This window comes from Populus alba, chromosome 3, assembly GCF_005239225.2.
Source record: "Populus alba chromosome 3, ASM523922v2, whole genome shotgun sequence".
In the NCBI taxonomy this organism is placed as follows: domain Eukaryota; kingdom Viridiplantae; phylum Streptophyta; class Magnoliopsida; order Malpighiales; family Salicaceae; genus Populus; species Populus alba.
In genome coordinates, this window is record NC_133286.1 from 1,648,886 (window position 1) to 1,666,954 (window position 18,069).

The 18,069-nt window shown below is 36.8% G+C and overlaps 1 pseudogene; it reads left to right on the plus strand.

Annotated features, from left to right (window-relative positions):
* Positions 1-7,995: 7,995 nt before the first annotated feature.
* Positions 7,996-18,069, plus strand: part of LOC140955400 (uncharacterized) — a 92,715-nt pseudogene continuing 82,641 nt past the window's right edge.

Below are 18,069 nucleotides of genomic sequence, written 5' to 3' on the forward strand. Positions count from 1 at the left end.
AATCCTGTAATGAAATGGTATATGTTAAGCTTTACCTTAGTGAAACTTACATAGGGAACAACCTAAAGGGTAAGTTCTAGTCATTAAATGCTTAGGGTAGGTTGCTATCTAGTCTTTGAAAGGTCTTCTGCATGCTCAGTGATCTTCCTTGAAAGGTTGATGTGAGGCTTACAAGTAGCGTGAAGATAGAGGCCTTGAATAATATCAGTTTAGGCATACCAACCACTATCGAGTAAACAATCAAGCGAAAGTTGGATGGTTTCACGAGTCTTACCCAGGCTAAAGTCATTGGGGTACCGCTACTTTCCCACTTAACATAAAGTTTACATAACAGATATTCATTATGAAATGCGTGGTGTGTGAAGCATAAATCCATATTCAATATATATGATGACATGAATAAATATGGATGCTAAAGCTGTAAAAATAAAATAAACCAAATAAAATAAAAAAAACAAATAACCCACAAGCATTTATAGCAATTTTAACAAATAAAGACAAAGCTTAGTCTTAGGTCCCTAGTGGAGTTGTCATTCTGTCGCACCCGACATCGCGGCGGCCTTAAAAATTAATTCTTGAATTATAAAAAAAAGAACAGATTTCTGGCATCGTGTTCTTTTAGGGGAAAAGGTCTTGTTTAAGGAGTCACCACCTAGTATTATGGTTGTTGCTACCCAATTTTTGACCCAGGTTTTGATATATTTTCAAAAAAATCCAAAAATAGAGAAAAACAATGAAAATCCAAAAAATATGTTTTTTTAATATTTTCTCGTCATTTTAGCATTTTCAACGTCTTCTAAAAAAAAGAATTTAAATTTTCAAAAGACTTTCGAACGCGTTCGACTTTTCACGCGTCATTTTTAAAATCATTGATTTTCCTCATTGAGTCGACGTTGATTTTGCTCGTTTTCAAAAAATACAAAAAAATAAGAAAAATCAAAATTTACAAAAAAAGAAAGAAGTTGAGGGACCAAGTTGAAAAACCTAGCAACATTTTGCCTATAAATACTGGTTTCCTCAACACATTCAAAGGGGGGGCAATTTTGACAAGAAAAAAAAAACACAAAAAGAAACCCTAAACCTAAACCTCTCTTCTTCAAAAAAAAAAAAAAAAAACCAAGCCGCCGGCCAGCCGCCCCCTCCCACATTCTGATTTTTCTTCTCCATCTGACCCCACACCTCCCCTTTTGATTTTTTCCTTCTTCCTCCCCCCAGCCGCTGACCAAGGCCAGCCCCCTCATCAGATTTTTCCCTTTTTCTCACCGCCGGCAGGAAAGTGAAGAGGGGAGCAAGCTGTGACTGACCCCTGCTTTTTCAGCGTTTTCTAGCGGCGGCGCGTGCACCCACGCGCCGCCAGTGGCGGTGGCGCGTTGGGAGACGCGCCGCCACTGTTCCTGCGGGTGGCAGAAGGGCTTCCCTGCAATTTTTGGAGTTTAGGGACTATTTTGTATTTTTTAAAATTATGTAATGTAATTTTTGTTTAGGGTTTAATTTTTTATAATTTTGTAATGTGATGTACAAAAAGAACAAAAAAAAAGAAAAAAAAGAAAGAGAAAGTGATAATAAAAAAAGAAAAGAAAAAGAAATGTTTGTGTGTGCTTGTATTTTTTTATGTATGTTATTGAATAAAAAAAAATGAATTTAATTTATATGCACAAATATCTAAAGGACAGATAAAAATCATGTTGTATTTTCCATGAAAATGTAGAACATGTATCTATAGATATTCTTGGAACTAATAACTGATTTATCAAAGCCTTAGAATTGAGCTAAAAATTTTATTTTTAAAATCACATCAAGTCCGCAAAGCAGCTTACCTCAGGTAGGGTGCGTTAGGGGTGCTAATACCTTCCCTAACCACAACCAGTCCCTTACCCGCGATCTCTGACGAGACCAGTATATCAGGTTTCCTAGTAGCCCTCAATGAATTACTAGGTGGCGACTCCAACGAACCAAATTCAAGCAATCAACGTGACAACGATGAAAAGTCGCCAGCCGATGTCGCGCGCGGATTTTTCGACGTGCGACAGAATGGCGACTCCACTGGGGAAGGTACTGTTTCTGACATTATTGGACTAAATTTTGTATATTTGATGTGTTTAAGTTTTTGCATTTTTATCTTTTTTGTTAATATTTATTTCCATGCATTTTATAGAATTGTCCCATGCATCACCTGTATTTATTGTTGAAAGCACACACAAGCTTCTAGGTTAGGTGGGGAACTAGCGATCTGCCCTAAGACTATTGGTCAGGGTTCAGATGCGTGAAACACCCAACTCATATCTGAGTGCCTGCTTGGTAATGGTGGGTATACGTACCTTAACCATTCCTTGCAACGCCCTCATACTGTCTTTACGAAGAACGTCACTGGGCAGATATGAGACCCTTTTGAGACCAGATAGAAAACCTACCCATGTTCACATAATGAATAGAACCTGTCCTTAGGTTGTATGTGCTATTGTTTTTTTTGCATAAGGGCAAACCCTTCTTGAAGCATCTTGAACTCAAGACTTGTGGGTGACACATTGGTCGTCGCTTCGAAAATTTTCATTGTAGAGTTTGGGCAAAAATCACGATTCTTGTTCCATCATACAAGAGTTACGACCATATTGTCACCCCTCGAAGGGTGAGTTCATCATATAGATTACATGTTCATATATTTTTCATGCATGCGCCAGAATGAAAAGTAGGTCCCCTACGAGTCTGCAACACCTGACTTTGAACGATGAAAAGTACGAAAGATGAAGAGTGTGCTCGCTGAAAAGTCCATTGTTAAGAAGAGTTGGAGTTTCTAAAGACATGTGTGACTCGCCTCTAGCTTACTCGAGCAGATACTGAAAAATAACTCTAGGAAAGTTTATTTCCAACCGACCTATCATCTTTGTTCAAAACCCAACAATGACTCAACCCGAAGAAATTGGGGGCAAAATTTGTCAAGAGCCTCGAAGGGAATGGCACTACTGGTGCATAATGGAGCCTATTCTTGTTCTACAAAAAAAAAAAACCTTAGTTTGATCATGCCTGCAAAATTTCTTGATTTTTGTTTCAACATATTCCAGTTTTTGTTGGTAACTTGGCTCAAAATTCCGCAATATTTTCCTTGTCAAATGAGCCTTTCTTGTTAATAAGATCATGTGTTTTTAACATACCTTCATTTTTGTTGTTGTTTCATGCAAATAACATATTGAGCATAACCTTTAAGCATGAAACCATCACACCAAGAATCTTTGGGTGTGTTTCCTTCCTTTCAAAGCTATGCATGATCGCACATGTTCACAAGGATTTTTGGAAATTCAAAGTTTAGTACAGAAACTGAAATCATGTTGATGTTTGTCCAAAGCAAACGAGTTCTGGAAATTCAGGTGATTTCTTAGAAAGGTAACCATACACCTAGAAAAACCCAAAAAAAAAAAAAAAAAAAAAGAAAGAAAAAAAACAGCAAGAACCCATGGAGTGACTTCAAAAGCTGAGTTTTTATTTGAATGAATAATGAGAAATCACATTACATACTCGCATGAAAGTAAGGCTTACCGATCCTAAATGCATGAGTTTGAAATGAAGAAAGGCCATCTTTGATAATCTTTTCACGAGGCTAAAATATATCATTTGCAGTCCCCTTTTGAGCCTTATGCTTTTCTTGAGATAAATAACCTTGGCTAGGATCACACCCCACACTGGGGGCAAGTGCGAAGACATAAAAGAAAATTCTCAATCATCAAAAGTGCCCAAACAAAGCTAGGGTCATGAAGAAAAAACCCAAAGGATCTAAAAGTTTTGAGCAAAAAAAAAAATTAATAATAATATAATGATGCTCAAAACCATAAGAAGAAAACAAAAGCAAAGAGAACAAGCCCAAGCCCAACACAAGGGGGCACGATAGACAATTTTTGAAAGACAGTCAAATGACAAAAGGTCAAGAAAGAAGCACAAGTGATCCTTAGTCTTTAAATCCCTTAAACACCTTTTGAGCCTACAAATATCATTTTCTTCATAGCCAAGAGCCCAAGCCTACATTACGTGCCTAATCAAGCCCTTTCTGATCAAAGGCAAGCAATCTGGATCGGTAGGCAATGCTTTCTCATGTGAACCAAATCATTATTCATGCAAATAAAATAAATGCTTTGAACCTCGGTTCTCAATAACCCTCAAATTGAAATGTAAACCTTTTCTGACAAACCAGATGCCACTTCATATTTGTTTTACGTTTTCATCACTTCTGATAACCTCTCCATAGGAAACACTTGAATTTCTTCAGAACGAGCTTGCTTTGAATCGATGTCAAAATGATTTCTGTGTTTGGAATAACTTTGGAATTTCAAAAATTCTGCATGAAAACAACTCCTTGTCAAACCTTCCTTCACATAGCCTCGTCCACAAACCCGAATTGAATACTTGGGGGCATGATCAAGCTAGGGAGCAATAAAGAAACATATGATAGGGCAGGCTCCATGATTCCCATTCTAAGAAAATGTCGAGCAAAGTTGGCAACCCTTGAGATAAGGGGGTGGAGGACAAAGAAGTATGATGATAGGTAAAAATCACAAGAGATGATTGGAGTAAGCAAGAGCGAAAAAGCCATCGAAGTCCACTGCCAACACTCCAACTTATGAGAAAGAAGAGACATCATGAAGAAAGGGGGACCTATTTTTCTCAGGTAAGTATACATGCATATTGATCATAATGCATTGCTTTTAACATTTGTCAGGTCGGTGTTTCATCATCATCTTTTGGGTAGTGTGTTTTCTAACCCTACCTCATTTTGAGTACGTCTTTGAGCTCTCACCTCTTTTTTGTGTGCGCCTTTGAGCCATCATCTCGAGTAGTGCATTTTTTCTAACCCTACCTCATTTCGAGTGTGCCGTTGAGCCCTCACTTCCCAGGTAGCGCGTTTTCTAACCCTACATCATTTCGAGTGCGCCTTTGAGCCCTCGCCAACATTTTTGGGTAGGTCACCCATTACAATGAGACCACACTTCATATTCTTTCCATCTGGGTAGGTCACCCATCATAATGAGACCATTTTTTTTCACATTCTTTCCACCTGGGTTGGTCACCCATGACAATGAGACCGTGTTTTTCACATTTTTTCCATCCGGGTAGGTCACCCATGACAATGAGACCACACTTCATCATATTTTTTCCATCTGGGTAGGTCACCCATTACAATGAGACCACACTTCATATTTTTTCTATTTTTTAGGTAGGTCACCCATTACAATGAGACCACACATCACATTCTTTCTATTTGGGTAGGTCGCCCATCGCAACGAGACCACCTTTTCATATTCTTTCCACATGGATAGGTCACCCATTACAATGACCACACTTCTTCACATTTTTTCCATTTTGGGTCGGTCACCCATACAATGAGACCAGCATTTTTCCAGGGTTCGTCACCCGTACAATGAGACCAGCATTTTTCTAGGGTCGGTCACCCGTATAATGAGACCAGCACTAGGGTTCGTCACCCGTACAATGAGACCAGCATTTTTCTAGGGTTCGTCACCCGTACAATGAGACCAGCACTAGGGTTCGTCACCCGTACAATGAGACCAGCATTTTTCTAGGGTTAGTCACCCATACAATGAGACCAGCATTTTTCTAGGGTTCGTCACCCGTACAATGAGACCAGCATTTTCCTTGGGTAGGTCACCCATACAATGAGACCATTTTTTACACATTCTTTTGTTTTGGTTGAATGAGGTCGCCAGATGGGATCTCATGTAGCTTTGGTTAAAGGGAATCGCCAGATGGGATTTCAGGTTAACCGAGTTACACATATTTTCGTTCCATTGAATGAGGTCGCCAGATGGGATCTCAGGTAAACCCAATATGTGGGCAGGTCGCCCGTGAAAATAGACCATTGGGAGAGTGTGGGTCGGTCGCCCATGAAAATAGATCAGTGTGAGTGTGTGGGCAAAAAAAGAAACCAAGCCGCCGGCCAGCCGCCCCTTCCCACATTCTGATTTTTCTTCTCCATCTGACCCCACACCTCCCCTTTTGATTTTTTCATTCTTCCTCCCCCCAGCCGCTGACCAAGGCCAGCCCCCTCATCAGATTTTTCCCTTTTTCTCGCCAGCCAGGGGATGAGCCCTTCCCCATCGTCACCCCCATTTTCCCCATTTCCTTATCTCCCGCTCACAGCCCTCTCTCCCTCACAGGTCTCCACTAACAGACCTCATCTTCAGCAACCAGATCAGCCTCCAGCAGCGCCGTCCGCACCCGAAGCAGAGGAGAAGAGGAAACCCAGCGCCCACTGATTAGTACTTAAAAGTGCATGTTTATCAAGGTTTTATATCATCATTTTGCACTTGAAGTATCAATAACTCCTTAACTAAAACATGTTTCATAATAACAAGTTTGATATTATAAGATCCCTTAATTTATGGTAAATGCTCATTTTAAATGCAGGAATATCACATAAATAAAAGGATTGATTGATGAGTTTAAGCATTGAAAGTTAAAGGACAAAGAGATGGCCAAACTTAGAAAAGAGATGTCGGTGCAGTCCAAACCGGAACATTGCTCAGTAATTGGATCATATCTGGAGCTCTAGATTTCGGATTTAGGTCCACTTTATATGGATGGAAAGGTAAGACAAAAGCCTACAACTTTCATGAGGAGCCCAAGATATGAAAAGGTCGTTTTGAAGTCCAAATTGAAGGAAAAACGAAGAAGTCCGAAGCTGTCCTGCAGCCCAAACACTATTTAGTGTTCAGCCCATATCTTGAGTTCTAGAAGTCCAAATGACCTCAAATCTTTTTTTTTGTTGGAAAGCTGAGACAATTTCCTAGAACATTCTTGAGGATTCTGGGCAAAATTATGATGTTCCCAATGACGTCTTGATCAGACAAGAAGATAAGGATTGTTATCTAGTCAAAGATGTGGCCACCCACTCATCAATTAGTCAACAAAATCAATAGTTCCAAATTTTTGGCCTATAAAAGGAGGCACTTACCATGTATTGAGGCATCTTGGTTTCCAGATCAAGATCATGCTCTTGCTTTCTCTCTTTGTATTGCTTATGTTTTTGCTTTCATATTAATATCAAGTTTATGCACTTCATTTCCTTTCCTTTACTTAGTTAACTTCTTTCTCATTTATGTTCTTATCTTGTTCATTTATGTTTCTTTGCTTTCATTATGTTTAGCTAAGTTAATTATGTCAAGGTGAAAAGGGTACACTAATTGGTGTAAGAATAAGTATAATATAAACTTAATATGGACCTTAACGTTGGATACTAACATGTTTTATATTTGTTATCTTGTTCACTTTTAATACTTTTGCTTGTTAAATGGTTTAATCTAGATTTATGTTGTATAACACTTGGTACAACAAATACTTGGTACTTTCATAGCCCATACTGTATGGTATAACCGACACCTGAGCTATGAAAGGGACTTGATTTGTTGTTAACATAAGTTATAATCATGAATGCCTGCCAACATTTACAAGTATTAGCTTTATTCGGAATAAGATAACTAATGTAATCATGTTAACAATTTTATAATATGATTGGAACCTCCTTTAATGTGTGGTTTCCAATTGAGTAATAAAAGTTTTATATTATACTTGTTTGAAGTACCATTAGTGGATCCTCTAACCTTGACATTTATTTTTATCGTTGTTTAATCCTTACATCAACTTTACATCTGAAAGCTCTCTTTATTATTACTATTACTATTATTGTTATTATTGTTGTTGTATTGTTATTTATAATTTATACAATTAACCTCTCTGTGGTTCGACCCCGGTCTTGCCGGGTTTATTTATTACTTCGACACTCCTGCACTTGGGAGAAAGACATCAAGCTTTTGGTCGTTGTCAAGGTTTTTGGCGCCGTTGCCGAGGAGGTAAATTCTTGTATAAATTATAATATTTAATTTATTTTCTCTTTTCACTTTTTCATTTTAGCTATTTTTGTTTCCTTTGTTTTGTTTTGTTTCTTTTTTCTTCTATTTTCTTTTCTTCCTTTTATTCTCTTCTTACACGTGCATGAGAGTTTGGTCACATACATTAAGTGGTCGACTTTGTAGGGTATCTTCATCATTTTCAGAAAATATGGCCGAAGAAGATAATCAATCGCTTTCATAATGAGAATAATGAGAATAACCGTATGAGAACACTTAGAGACCACATGAATCCCACAAGAACAAGTGCACCTCAATGCATAGTTTTCCCTCCTGATGCATCTCATTTTAATTTTAAAGCCAGGCATTATTCAACTTTTACCATCTTTTCATGGTTTAGACTTAGAAAATCCATACTTTGCATTTAAGGGAAATTTGAGGAGGTCTGTAATACCTATAATAACTCAAATTGTAGCATGAACACCATTCGATTAAAGCTTTTTTCCTTTTTCATTAAAAGATAAAGCTAAAAACATGGTTACAAAAATTTGAGACCAGGATCCATTCGTGCTTGGGATGAAATGCAACAACAATTTTTAAAGAAAGTTTTTTCCATCTCACAGAACAAACTCTTTTCAAAAGACAAATCATCACTTTCACTCAAAAGCCAGGAGAAACATTTTTACCAATGTTGGGATAGGTATCGAGATTTGCTTAAATACTTGCCCACATCATGGTTTTGAAACATGGAGATTGGTTTCACATTTTTATGAAGGTTTAAACACCTAGAGATAGGCAAAATGGTTTGAATTGATGTGCAATGGAACCTTTGAAGATAAAGACCCTAATGAAGCAATGGAGTACCTAGACTTGCTAGCCGAAAATGCTCAAAATTGGGACACCACAGGTACTTATGAGGCACCAAGTAAACTCAACCTCATACATCTAGTGGAGGTATGCACAACCTTAGGGAAGATCATGACCTCCAAGCCAAGTTTGCATCTTTAGCTAGAAAAGTCGAGGCACTAGAATTGAAAAGAGTGGTCAATTTAAAATCTGTTCAAGACATTGTGTGTCAAATCTGTGAAACAAGGAGCACTCAACAAATGATTGTCCAACTTTGCCTTCTTTCAAGGAATGCCTCCATGAACAAGCCCATGCTTTAAACAGTTTTCCAAAGGCCCAACCATAACCCATACTCGCAAACATACAATCCTGGTTGGAGAAATCACCCAAATTTCAGTTGGAAGAGTGACAACAATAATACACAAACTTCACATCCACGTTTCAAGCACACCATAATTTTCCAAAATTCTCATGGATATGCACCCCTTTATGCTCCACCTCTAGAAGAAATTTTGAAGGAAAAATTGCATGCATTCATTGAAAAGCAGGAGACAATCAACACTCAACTTACTCAAAGCATGACCGATTTTAAAGATGCTCTTGCAAAATTAACATCTGCTCTCAGTTTCCAAGAGAAAGGTAAGTTTCCTTCTCAACCACAGCAAAATCCAAAGGGGGCAATACAATGCAAATGCAAGTAATTCTGGAAGCCAACACATGGATCAAGTCAAATCAGTCATCACTCTTCGTAGTGGTAAAGGTTATTGAAAAAACCTATTCTTTGACTTGTGAGAAAGATGATGAGTCTATCTCTGAGGGTAAGGAAGGAGTTGAACCTAGACATTGCAAAGAAAGGCTGATTCCCCGCCAGCACTTCCATTTCCTCATGCCATGATCAAACAAAGGAAAGTTAGTCACAACTCTGAAATCTTTGAAATTTTCAAAACAGGTAAGGATCAATATACCTTTGTTGGATGCTATTTAAACAGGTTCCTTCCTATGCTAAATTTTTGAAAGATCTGTGGCACTGTGAAGAGAAAAACTGAATGTGAAAAAAGAAAGCCTTTTTAGCCGAACAAGTAAGTGCCATTCTTCAGAACAATAATGATTTGAAATATAAAGAAAGACTCCTGGTTGTCCTACAATTTCTTGCTTTATTGGAGAACATAAAATTGAAAGAGCCTTACTTGATCTTGGAGCTAGTGTGAATTTACTTCCATATTCAGACAATTTCTTTTTTCAAAGTCTCAATCTAGGTAGGTGAAGATTAGAAACCAACTTCTGTAAGGACTCTTTTACTCGCCGATAGATCTGTAAAAGTGCCTAGAGGAATAATTGAAGATGTGTATGTACAAAGTCGATAAAATTCATTTATCCTGTGGATTTTATTGTCTTGGACCACGCAATCTGTTGAAGCATGTAAATTCATTTCCTATTATTTTAGGACGTCCGTTTCTTGCAACTTCTAATGCATTGATTTAATTGTAGGAATGGACTCATGAAAGTTATCTTTTGGAAACAATGAACATTAGAGATGAAATATTTTCAACGTTTGCAAGCAGCCTGGAAGATGATATATGATTTACAAGAAGTGAGATCCTATCATATTGAAGAATTAGTTCATGATCACACTTGAATCTACTTTTAAGTAAAATTGAGTTGGATGAATCTGAAGATTTGCAAATGATTTTTTTTCTCTGGAAGCAAATCATGGATGAAAAAGGCAACGAAAAATATTGATGCCAATTCTTTTATCAAGAGTGACAACAAGATTTGAGTATCTGACATCACACCAATCGATGATTGATTACTTTCCTGAATATCCTTACTTTCTCTCAGTTCAATGCCTTGGTTTGCTAAAAATAATCAATTTTCTATGCAACAGGAGATTTGCCAGCTCACTGGAGTACGCAAAGACAAAAGGAAAAGTTTTTGAAACGAAGTGAAGAACTTTTAACTTAGATGACCCTGTTACATTATTCAAAAATTGTCCTGATCAAAATATTTCAAAAAATTGCATTCCCGACAATGAGGTAAAGTAATGTCATTAAACTTTTCGTCATTCTCTGAAGACATGTGGGAGTTCAATTCTCATGCGAAGAGAGACGACTGCCAGAAAATCTTACAAAATGGATTTTATTGGCCCCACCATGATTTCAAGGACACAGCATGCATTCTGCAAAACTTAGTGAAAATTGTCAAAAAAGTTGATACTGCCCTCTTCCAGGTCCCAAAAAGTTTTTGCTTTATATATTCTCAACTCCATTTTATTTCCTGAAAAACTAAGATCAAGATGGAGCGGTCCATTTATTTTGAACACAATGTGTATCCTTATGGGGCCCTTGATATTGAGAATCCAAAGAATGACAATGTTTTGAAGGTAAAATGAACATCGTTTAAAGCTTATCTTTGATGAGTTTCCTAGTGAAAATGAATCCATTGGTTTTGAATAATAGATCTTATTGATAAAGGGTTGATTAGTTTTGTTTTTCTCACATTTTTTTTGTTGCTTTTTAGTGTGACTTTTCGGTGCTCTGCTAGTCTCATCACCCCGGTCAAATGGCGGATAACGGTACTGCCGTTGACTCTTTAAGTCGGTTCTTTCAGTTTCCCAAAATAACTGATATTTGTAATATATTTGTACAATTCTCTGCTCTTTCTCCCGTTCTTTGAGATATTTTTCCCAATATCTAATTTTTAAAAATGGACACCACTCTTGAAAAGTTGAAAAGGTATTTTCCCGCTGGCCTTAGAATGCGATTACAAAAATTTACCGTGCTAGGTGTGCAAGATTGAGGTTGTTAATGAATCATGGAATTCCTGAAGATATTCGCTGGCTAATTGAAGCAAAGGTCCGATTATCAGGTGAGTCCTCCAATTCTTTTCATTTCACACACATGCCTGGAACAGGTAAAAAGCACTTTTGCAAAGAAACGTCGTGCAAAACGACTGAAAGTCTGTCATCGATGTGCCAGATGGACTTGTAATGCGACATGTCGTTCTTTAGGAATGGTAATCTGTAAACCGTGAAGATAAAATACAATTCATTAAGGATGGCCTGAGTAAGGGGTCTTTTAGATAATCTTTTTGTTGACCCTTGAGACGCAATCCTAGTGGAGATGTGCATCGTGTAATATCATGATTTATGGCCACAATTCCATATAAGAACATGATCGACTTAGTCTTGGGAATCTGACTAAAAAAGACCCTGATTGCCAGTTTTTAAGAAAACTGGATGGGAAGCCTATCCCCGACCCATAGAGGGCGTTTAAAGCCGTTCTTGGAGTAAAACCAAGGGAAGATGTGAGCCACAATCACAACTACCTGTACATACATGCTTTTTCCAAAATAAATAATTAATAAGAGAGAGAGAGTTTGTGAGACTACAGGCTGGCCTACATATAGGTGGTATGATTGCATTTTCACTTTTTCATCTATAAAATTCTTCTCTTCCTTCCTTCCATTTCTCACTCATTCCCATATATTCATCAAATATAGAAGTGTGTAGAAATGGCAGGTTCCTCAAGTCATCATATAAGAAATATTTGTGTTTTCGGTGGATCCAGTTCTGGGAAAGAAAAAAGAGTTTTTTAGAATCAGCAAATCATCTTGGTCGGGGTACTAGCTGAGAGAAAGATTCATTTAGTGTATGGGGGAGGGCAGCCTTGGGTTAATGGGAGGTGTGTCAATGGCTGCATTTTTAGGAGGCAGTCAAGTTTTTGGGGGTTGTCCCCAAAGCTTTAGCAACTAGGACATCATTGGAAAAACAATTGGAGAGAGGAACTACAGGTCCCAACAATGTCTGACCGACTGAATACCATGTTTAACCATGCTGAATGCCCTTCATTGCCTTACCAGTGGTCTGGGGCACATTTGGAAGAGATTCTTTCATATTTCATCTTGGGCCCAACTGCAACATTCACCATAAACCTATAGGTTTGTTAAATGTTAATGGTTTTTTATGATAAGTTGTTGTCTTTCCTTGATCAAGGCTGTGGAACAGGAATTTCTAACATCTTCGGCACGACGAATCATAATCTCTGCTGCTACTGCTGAACAATTGATTGACCAACTACAAATCTTTCATCCCTGTCATTGATCCCTGCATGAGTCGTCTAGATTGGTCAACTAAGGAAAGCCGTAAAAAAGCTTAGATTAGATTTGAGCCTTCATCTGTTGAAATCCTTGTGTGTCTTTTGGTTTTATTAATAGCATATATTTTGTTTGTTACTTCTTATGTTGTTTTAAGTGTGTTTCAGGTTTTGTCATTGTTCGCTGTTTCAAGTGATGTCTTCTATACTCTATCTTTTCTACCTTCGAACATTTGAGGACAATGTCTCGTTTTGGTTGGGGGGAGAGGGTAGTACTTCAAAAAAAAAAAAAAAAAACTAATTTGCTAACTGTTTTTGCTATTATTAAAAAACCATTTGACAAAAAATTTGTTTATTAGGATGACAAGAGTATGGAATCAATTTTATTGACTCTAAGAGACGCATCTTAGTAAGTTTCATTACCAAAGGTCTATCATAATACTTCTTGAAATATTCAGGTTTACAAACTCTCAACATTGTTATCACTTGATTCCTGCTCATATACTCATTTAACAAGTATTATTAAACCTTCATTTACACACACACACTTTAACATATGATTGTGGGTTGCACATTGGATTATTACATTATTATGTTCTTTTGTTGAAGGTAACAACTAAGGGAAAAGGATGTATTATAATTTGCAAAAAAAAAAAAAAAAAAAAAAAAAAAAAAAGATAGTATTGATGATAATAAAAACGTGGATAAGTTTGGTTTCGTAGCCTCCCTAACCTAAAGCAATTAAGCCCGAAGGGTGTTTTAACACCTAATGACCTAAAGTCAACTGACTTGGGAGCTATTGGCCCAAAGCTTGTTACATGGGTTAAGGAGAAAGCTTAAGGGAATCAAACATTGCATTTATCTACGTATCAGTATCTGCAACCCGAGTGTTAAGCTCGTAGGGGTGTCTCAACACCTAATGCCCTAAGACCAACTGGTCTGGGAGTCATTAGCCTAAAACTCGTTACATGGGTTAAAGATACATTGTGTTTTAAGTTGTATGTGTATATATAAATAAAAGAAAAAAAAAAAGAAAAAAAAAAAAGAGAAAAAAAAAATCCCAACCAAGGAAGTTCACCTTAAACATTTGAACATAATATTGTTTTCTTCCAACAAAAGCCCCATCATCTATGTTTTCATTGAGCACACAAAAAGAAGGTTTATTAATATCTTGTTTACGAAGTATGAAGCAGGAAATATAAATTTAATGAGAGTTTGTTTTATCTGGATAGATTAATGGAAGTTGAATGATGAATGCCTTGCTTTGTGGAACTTGCAAAACTGTTTCTCTATTTTTAACGCTTTAGATTACTAGGGACTAAGTAATAAGCTGGTTGGGGGGTGTGATTAGTACTTAAAAGTGCATGTTTATCAAGGTTTTATATCATCATTTTGCACTTGAAGTATCAATAACTCTTAACTAAAACATGTTTCAATAATAACAAGTTTGATATTATAAGATCCCTTAATTTATGGTAAATGCTCATTTTAAATGCAGGAATATCACATAAATAAAAGGATTGATTGATGAGTTTAAGCATTGAAAGTTAAAGGACAAAGAGATGGCCAAACTTAGAAAAGAGATGTCGGTGCAGTCCAAACCGGAAACATTGCTCAGTAATTGGATCATAATCTGGAGCTCTAGATTTCGGATTTAGGTCCACTTTATATGGATGGAAAGGTAAGAACAAAAGCCTACAACTTTCATGAGGAGCCCAAGATATGAAAAGGTCGTTTTGAAGTCCAAATTGAAGGAAAAACGAAGAAGTCCGAAGCTGTCCTGCAGCCCAAAACACTATTTTTAGTGTTCAGCCCATATCTTTGAGTTCTAGAAGTCCAAATGACCTCATCTTTTTTTTTGTTGGAAAAGCTGAGACAATTTCCTAGAACATTCTTGAGGATTCTGGGCAAATTATGATGTTAGCAATGACGTCTTGATCAGACAAGAAGATAAGGATTGTTATCTAGTCAAGATGTGGCCACCCACTCATCAATTAGTCAACAAATCAATAGTTCCAAAATTTTGGCCTATAAAAGGAGGCACTTACCATGTATTGAGGCATCTTGGTTTCCAGATCAAGATCATGCTCTTTGCTTTCTCTCTTTGTATTTGCTTATGTTTTTGCTTTCATTAATATCAAGTTTATGCACTTCATTTCCTTTCCTTTACTTAGTTAACTTCTTTCTCATTTATGTTCTTATCTTGTTCATTTATGTTTCTTTCTTTCATTATGTTTAGCTAAGTTAATTATGTCAAGGTGAAAAGGGTACACTAATGGTGTAAGAATAAGTATAAATATAAACTTAATATGGACCTTAACGTTGGATACTAACATGTTTTATATTTGTTATCTTGTTCACTTTTAATACTTTGCTTGTTAAATGGTTAATCTAGATTTATGTTGTATAACACTTGGTACAAAACAAATACTTGGTACTTTCATAGCCCATACTGTATGGTATAACCGACACCTGAGCTATGAAAGGGACTTGATTTGTTGTTAACATAAGTTATATAATCATGAATGCCTGCCAACATTTACAAGTATTAGCTTTTATTCGAATAAGATAACTAATGTAATCATGTTAACAATTTATAATATGATTGGAACCTCCTTTATGTGTGGTTTCCAATTGAGTAATAAAGTTTATATTATACTTGTTTGAAGTACCATTAGTGGATCCTCTAACCTTGACATTTATTTTTATCGTTGTTTAATCCTTACATCAACTTTACATCTCAAAGCTCTCTTTATTATTACTATTACTATTATTGTTATTATTGTTGTTGTATTGTTATTTATAATTTATACAATTAACCTCTCTGTGGTTCGACCCCGGTCTTGCCGGGTTATTTATTACTTCGACACTCCTGCACTTGGGAGAAGACATCAAGCTTTTGGTCGTGTCACCCACCGCGGCGCAACCAGCAGCAAGAGCCCCACGAACAACAGCAGCAAGGCCGACCATCGCTGCCACCAACAGGAGTGAAGACCGTCAATGCAGCGACCACCACCGGACAGCCACCCCATCTCCACCGCAGCTTCAGCAGCCACGGACGACAACCACCAGATCCAGCATCGGAGGAAGAGAGAAAACAGAAATGAGATGGATCTGAAGAGGAGACAGAACCAGATCTGAGAAAATAAAATTAAAATCAACTGTTTGTGCATTTTTCTCTTGTTGCAGGAGGCGGTGATCCTCACCACCGGCAGGAAAGTGAAGAGGGGAGCAAGCTGTGACTGACCCCTGCTTTTTCAGCGTTTTCTGGCTGCGGCGCGTGCACCCACGCGCCGCTAGTGGCGGTGGCGCGTTGGGAGACGCGCCACCACTGTTCCTGCGGGTGGCAGAAGGGCTTCCCTGCAATTTCTGGAGTTTAGGGACTATTTTGTATTTTTTAAAATTATGTAATGTAATTTTTGTTTAGGGTTTAATTTTTTATAATTTTGTAATGTGATGTACAAAAAGAACAAAAAAAAAGAAAAGAAAAGAAAGAGAAAGTGATAATAAAAAAAGAAAAGAAAAAGAAATGTTTGTGTGTGCTTGTATTTTTTTATGTATGTTATTGAATAAAAAAAAATGAATTTAATTTATATGCACAAATATCTAAAGGACAGATAAAAATCATGTTGTATTTTCCATGAAAATGTAGAACATGTATCTATAGATATTCTTGGAACTAATAACTGATTTATCAAAGCCTTAGAATTGAGCTAAAAATTTTATTTTTAAAATCACATCAAGTCCGCAAAGCAGCTTACCTCAGGTAGGGTGCGTTAGGGGTGCTAATACCTTCCCTAACCACAACCAGTCCCTTACCCGCGATCTCTGACGAGACCAGTATATCAGGTTTCCTAGTAGCCCTCAATGAATTACTAGGTGGCGACTCCAACGAACCAAATTCAAGCAATCAACGTGACAACGATGAAAAGTCGCCAGCCGATGTCGCGCGTGGATTTTTCGACGTGCGACAATGGTCACTAGGAACCCTAACTGGTCAACAGAGATTCTATGATCCGAGACTGATTACGTAAAAGGGAAGATATTATCACCCCTTAAACATTCTACCTAAGGCAGACTGCATTGCTGGTTTTGTCTTAAATTGCTAAATGTTTATTAGTTTATGCTATGATGATTTGTTTATAATATTCCTGACTCTGGCACCCGTGAATATTCGAGCTCGAATAATTCCAACTCTGGCGTTGGTAAAAATTCATAGCTGGAAAAATAAATAAATTAAAATATCATCATTTTTTATTATATTCCTGACTCTAGCGTCAGTGAATAAACAAGTATAAATCAATTTTAAAAAAATAAAATAAATTTACATTAGTATTTTTATTATTCCCGACTCTGGCGTCGGTGAATATACTAAATAAATTTATCCTATTTTATCTTATGTGAATAAAATAAAATAAAATCAATTCATTACTTTATCAAATTATTTTTTACGCATGTGAAACAAAAATAAAATAAAATAAATTTACCTTAGTATTTTTTATTCCCGACTCTGGTGTCGGTGAATATACTAAATAAATTTATCCTATTTTACTTTAGTATTTTTATTATTCCCGACTCTAGCGTCGGTGAATATACTAAATAAATTTATCCTATTTTATCTTATGTGAATAAATAAAATAAAATCAATTCATTTATTTATCAAATTATTTTTTACGCATGCAAAACAAAAATAAAATAAAATAAATTTACCTTAGTATTTTTAATTCCCGACTCTAGCGTCGGTGAATATACTAAATAAATTTATTCTATTTTACTTTATGTGTTTTTCTTTGTCAATGAATAAATAAATAAAACAATAAATTCATTTATGTATATATTTTTTACCTACACAATTTTTTTTATATATATTTTTTACATTTTTATATTTTTTTTATTTTTAGTTTTGGGCTGGGCTGGGCTGAACCCAGCCAGCCTGGCCCGGGTCACTGGCCCAAGCCAGTGACCCGGCTAAAAACAGGATGCACGCGTGAAACAAATCACGCGTGCATTCAACAGTGCGAAGGTAATTAAATTACCTCCGCACTGTTCAAACTTCAAACAATTAATTAGACACCGAAGAACAGAGAAAATATGGAAAAGGCGCACCTGTTTCTAGCAATTGAAGAAGGCTGCAGCACTGGTGGAGTTCGACTGCTTGCTGTTTCAAACGATGCTGAGGAGGGTTGCAATGCTGGTGTGGGTTCTACTGCTTTTTGTCAAATGCCCATGGTTCGGTGATCGATTGGGATCCTGTTTCAGACGGCGGTGAAGAAGGCTGCAGC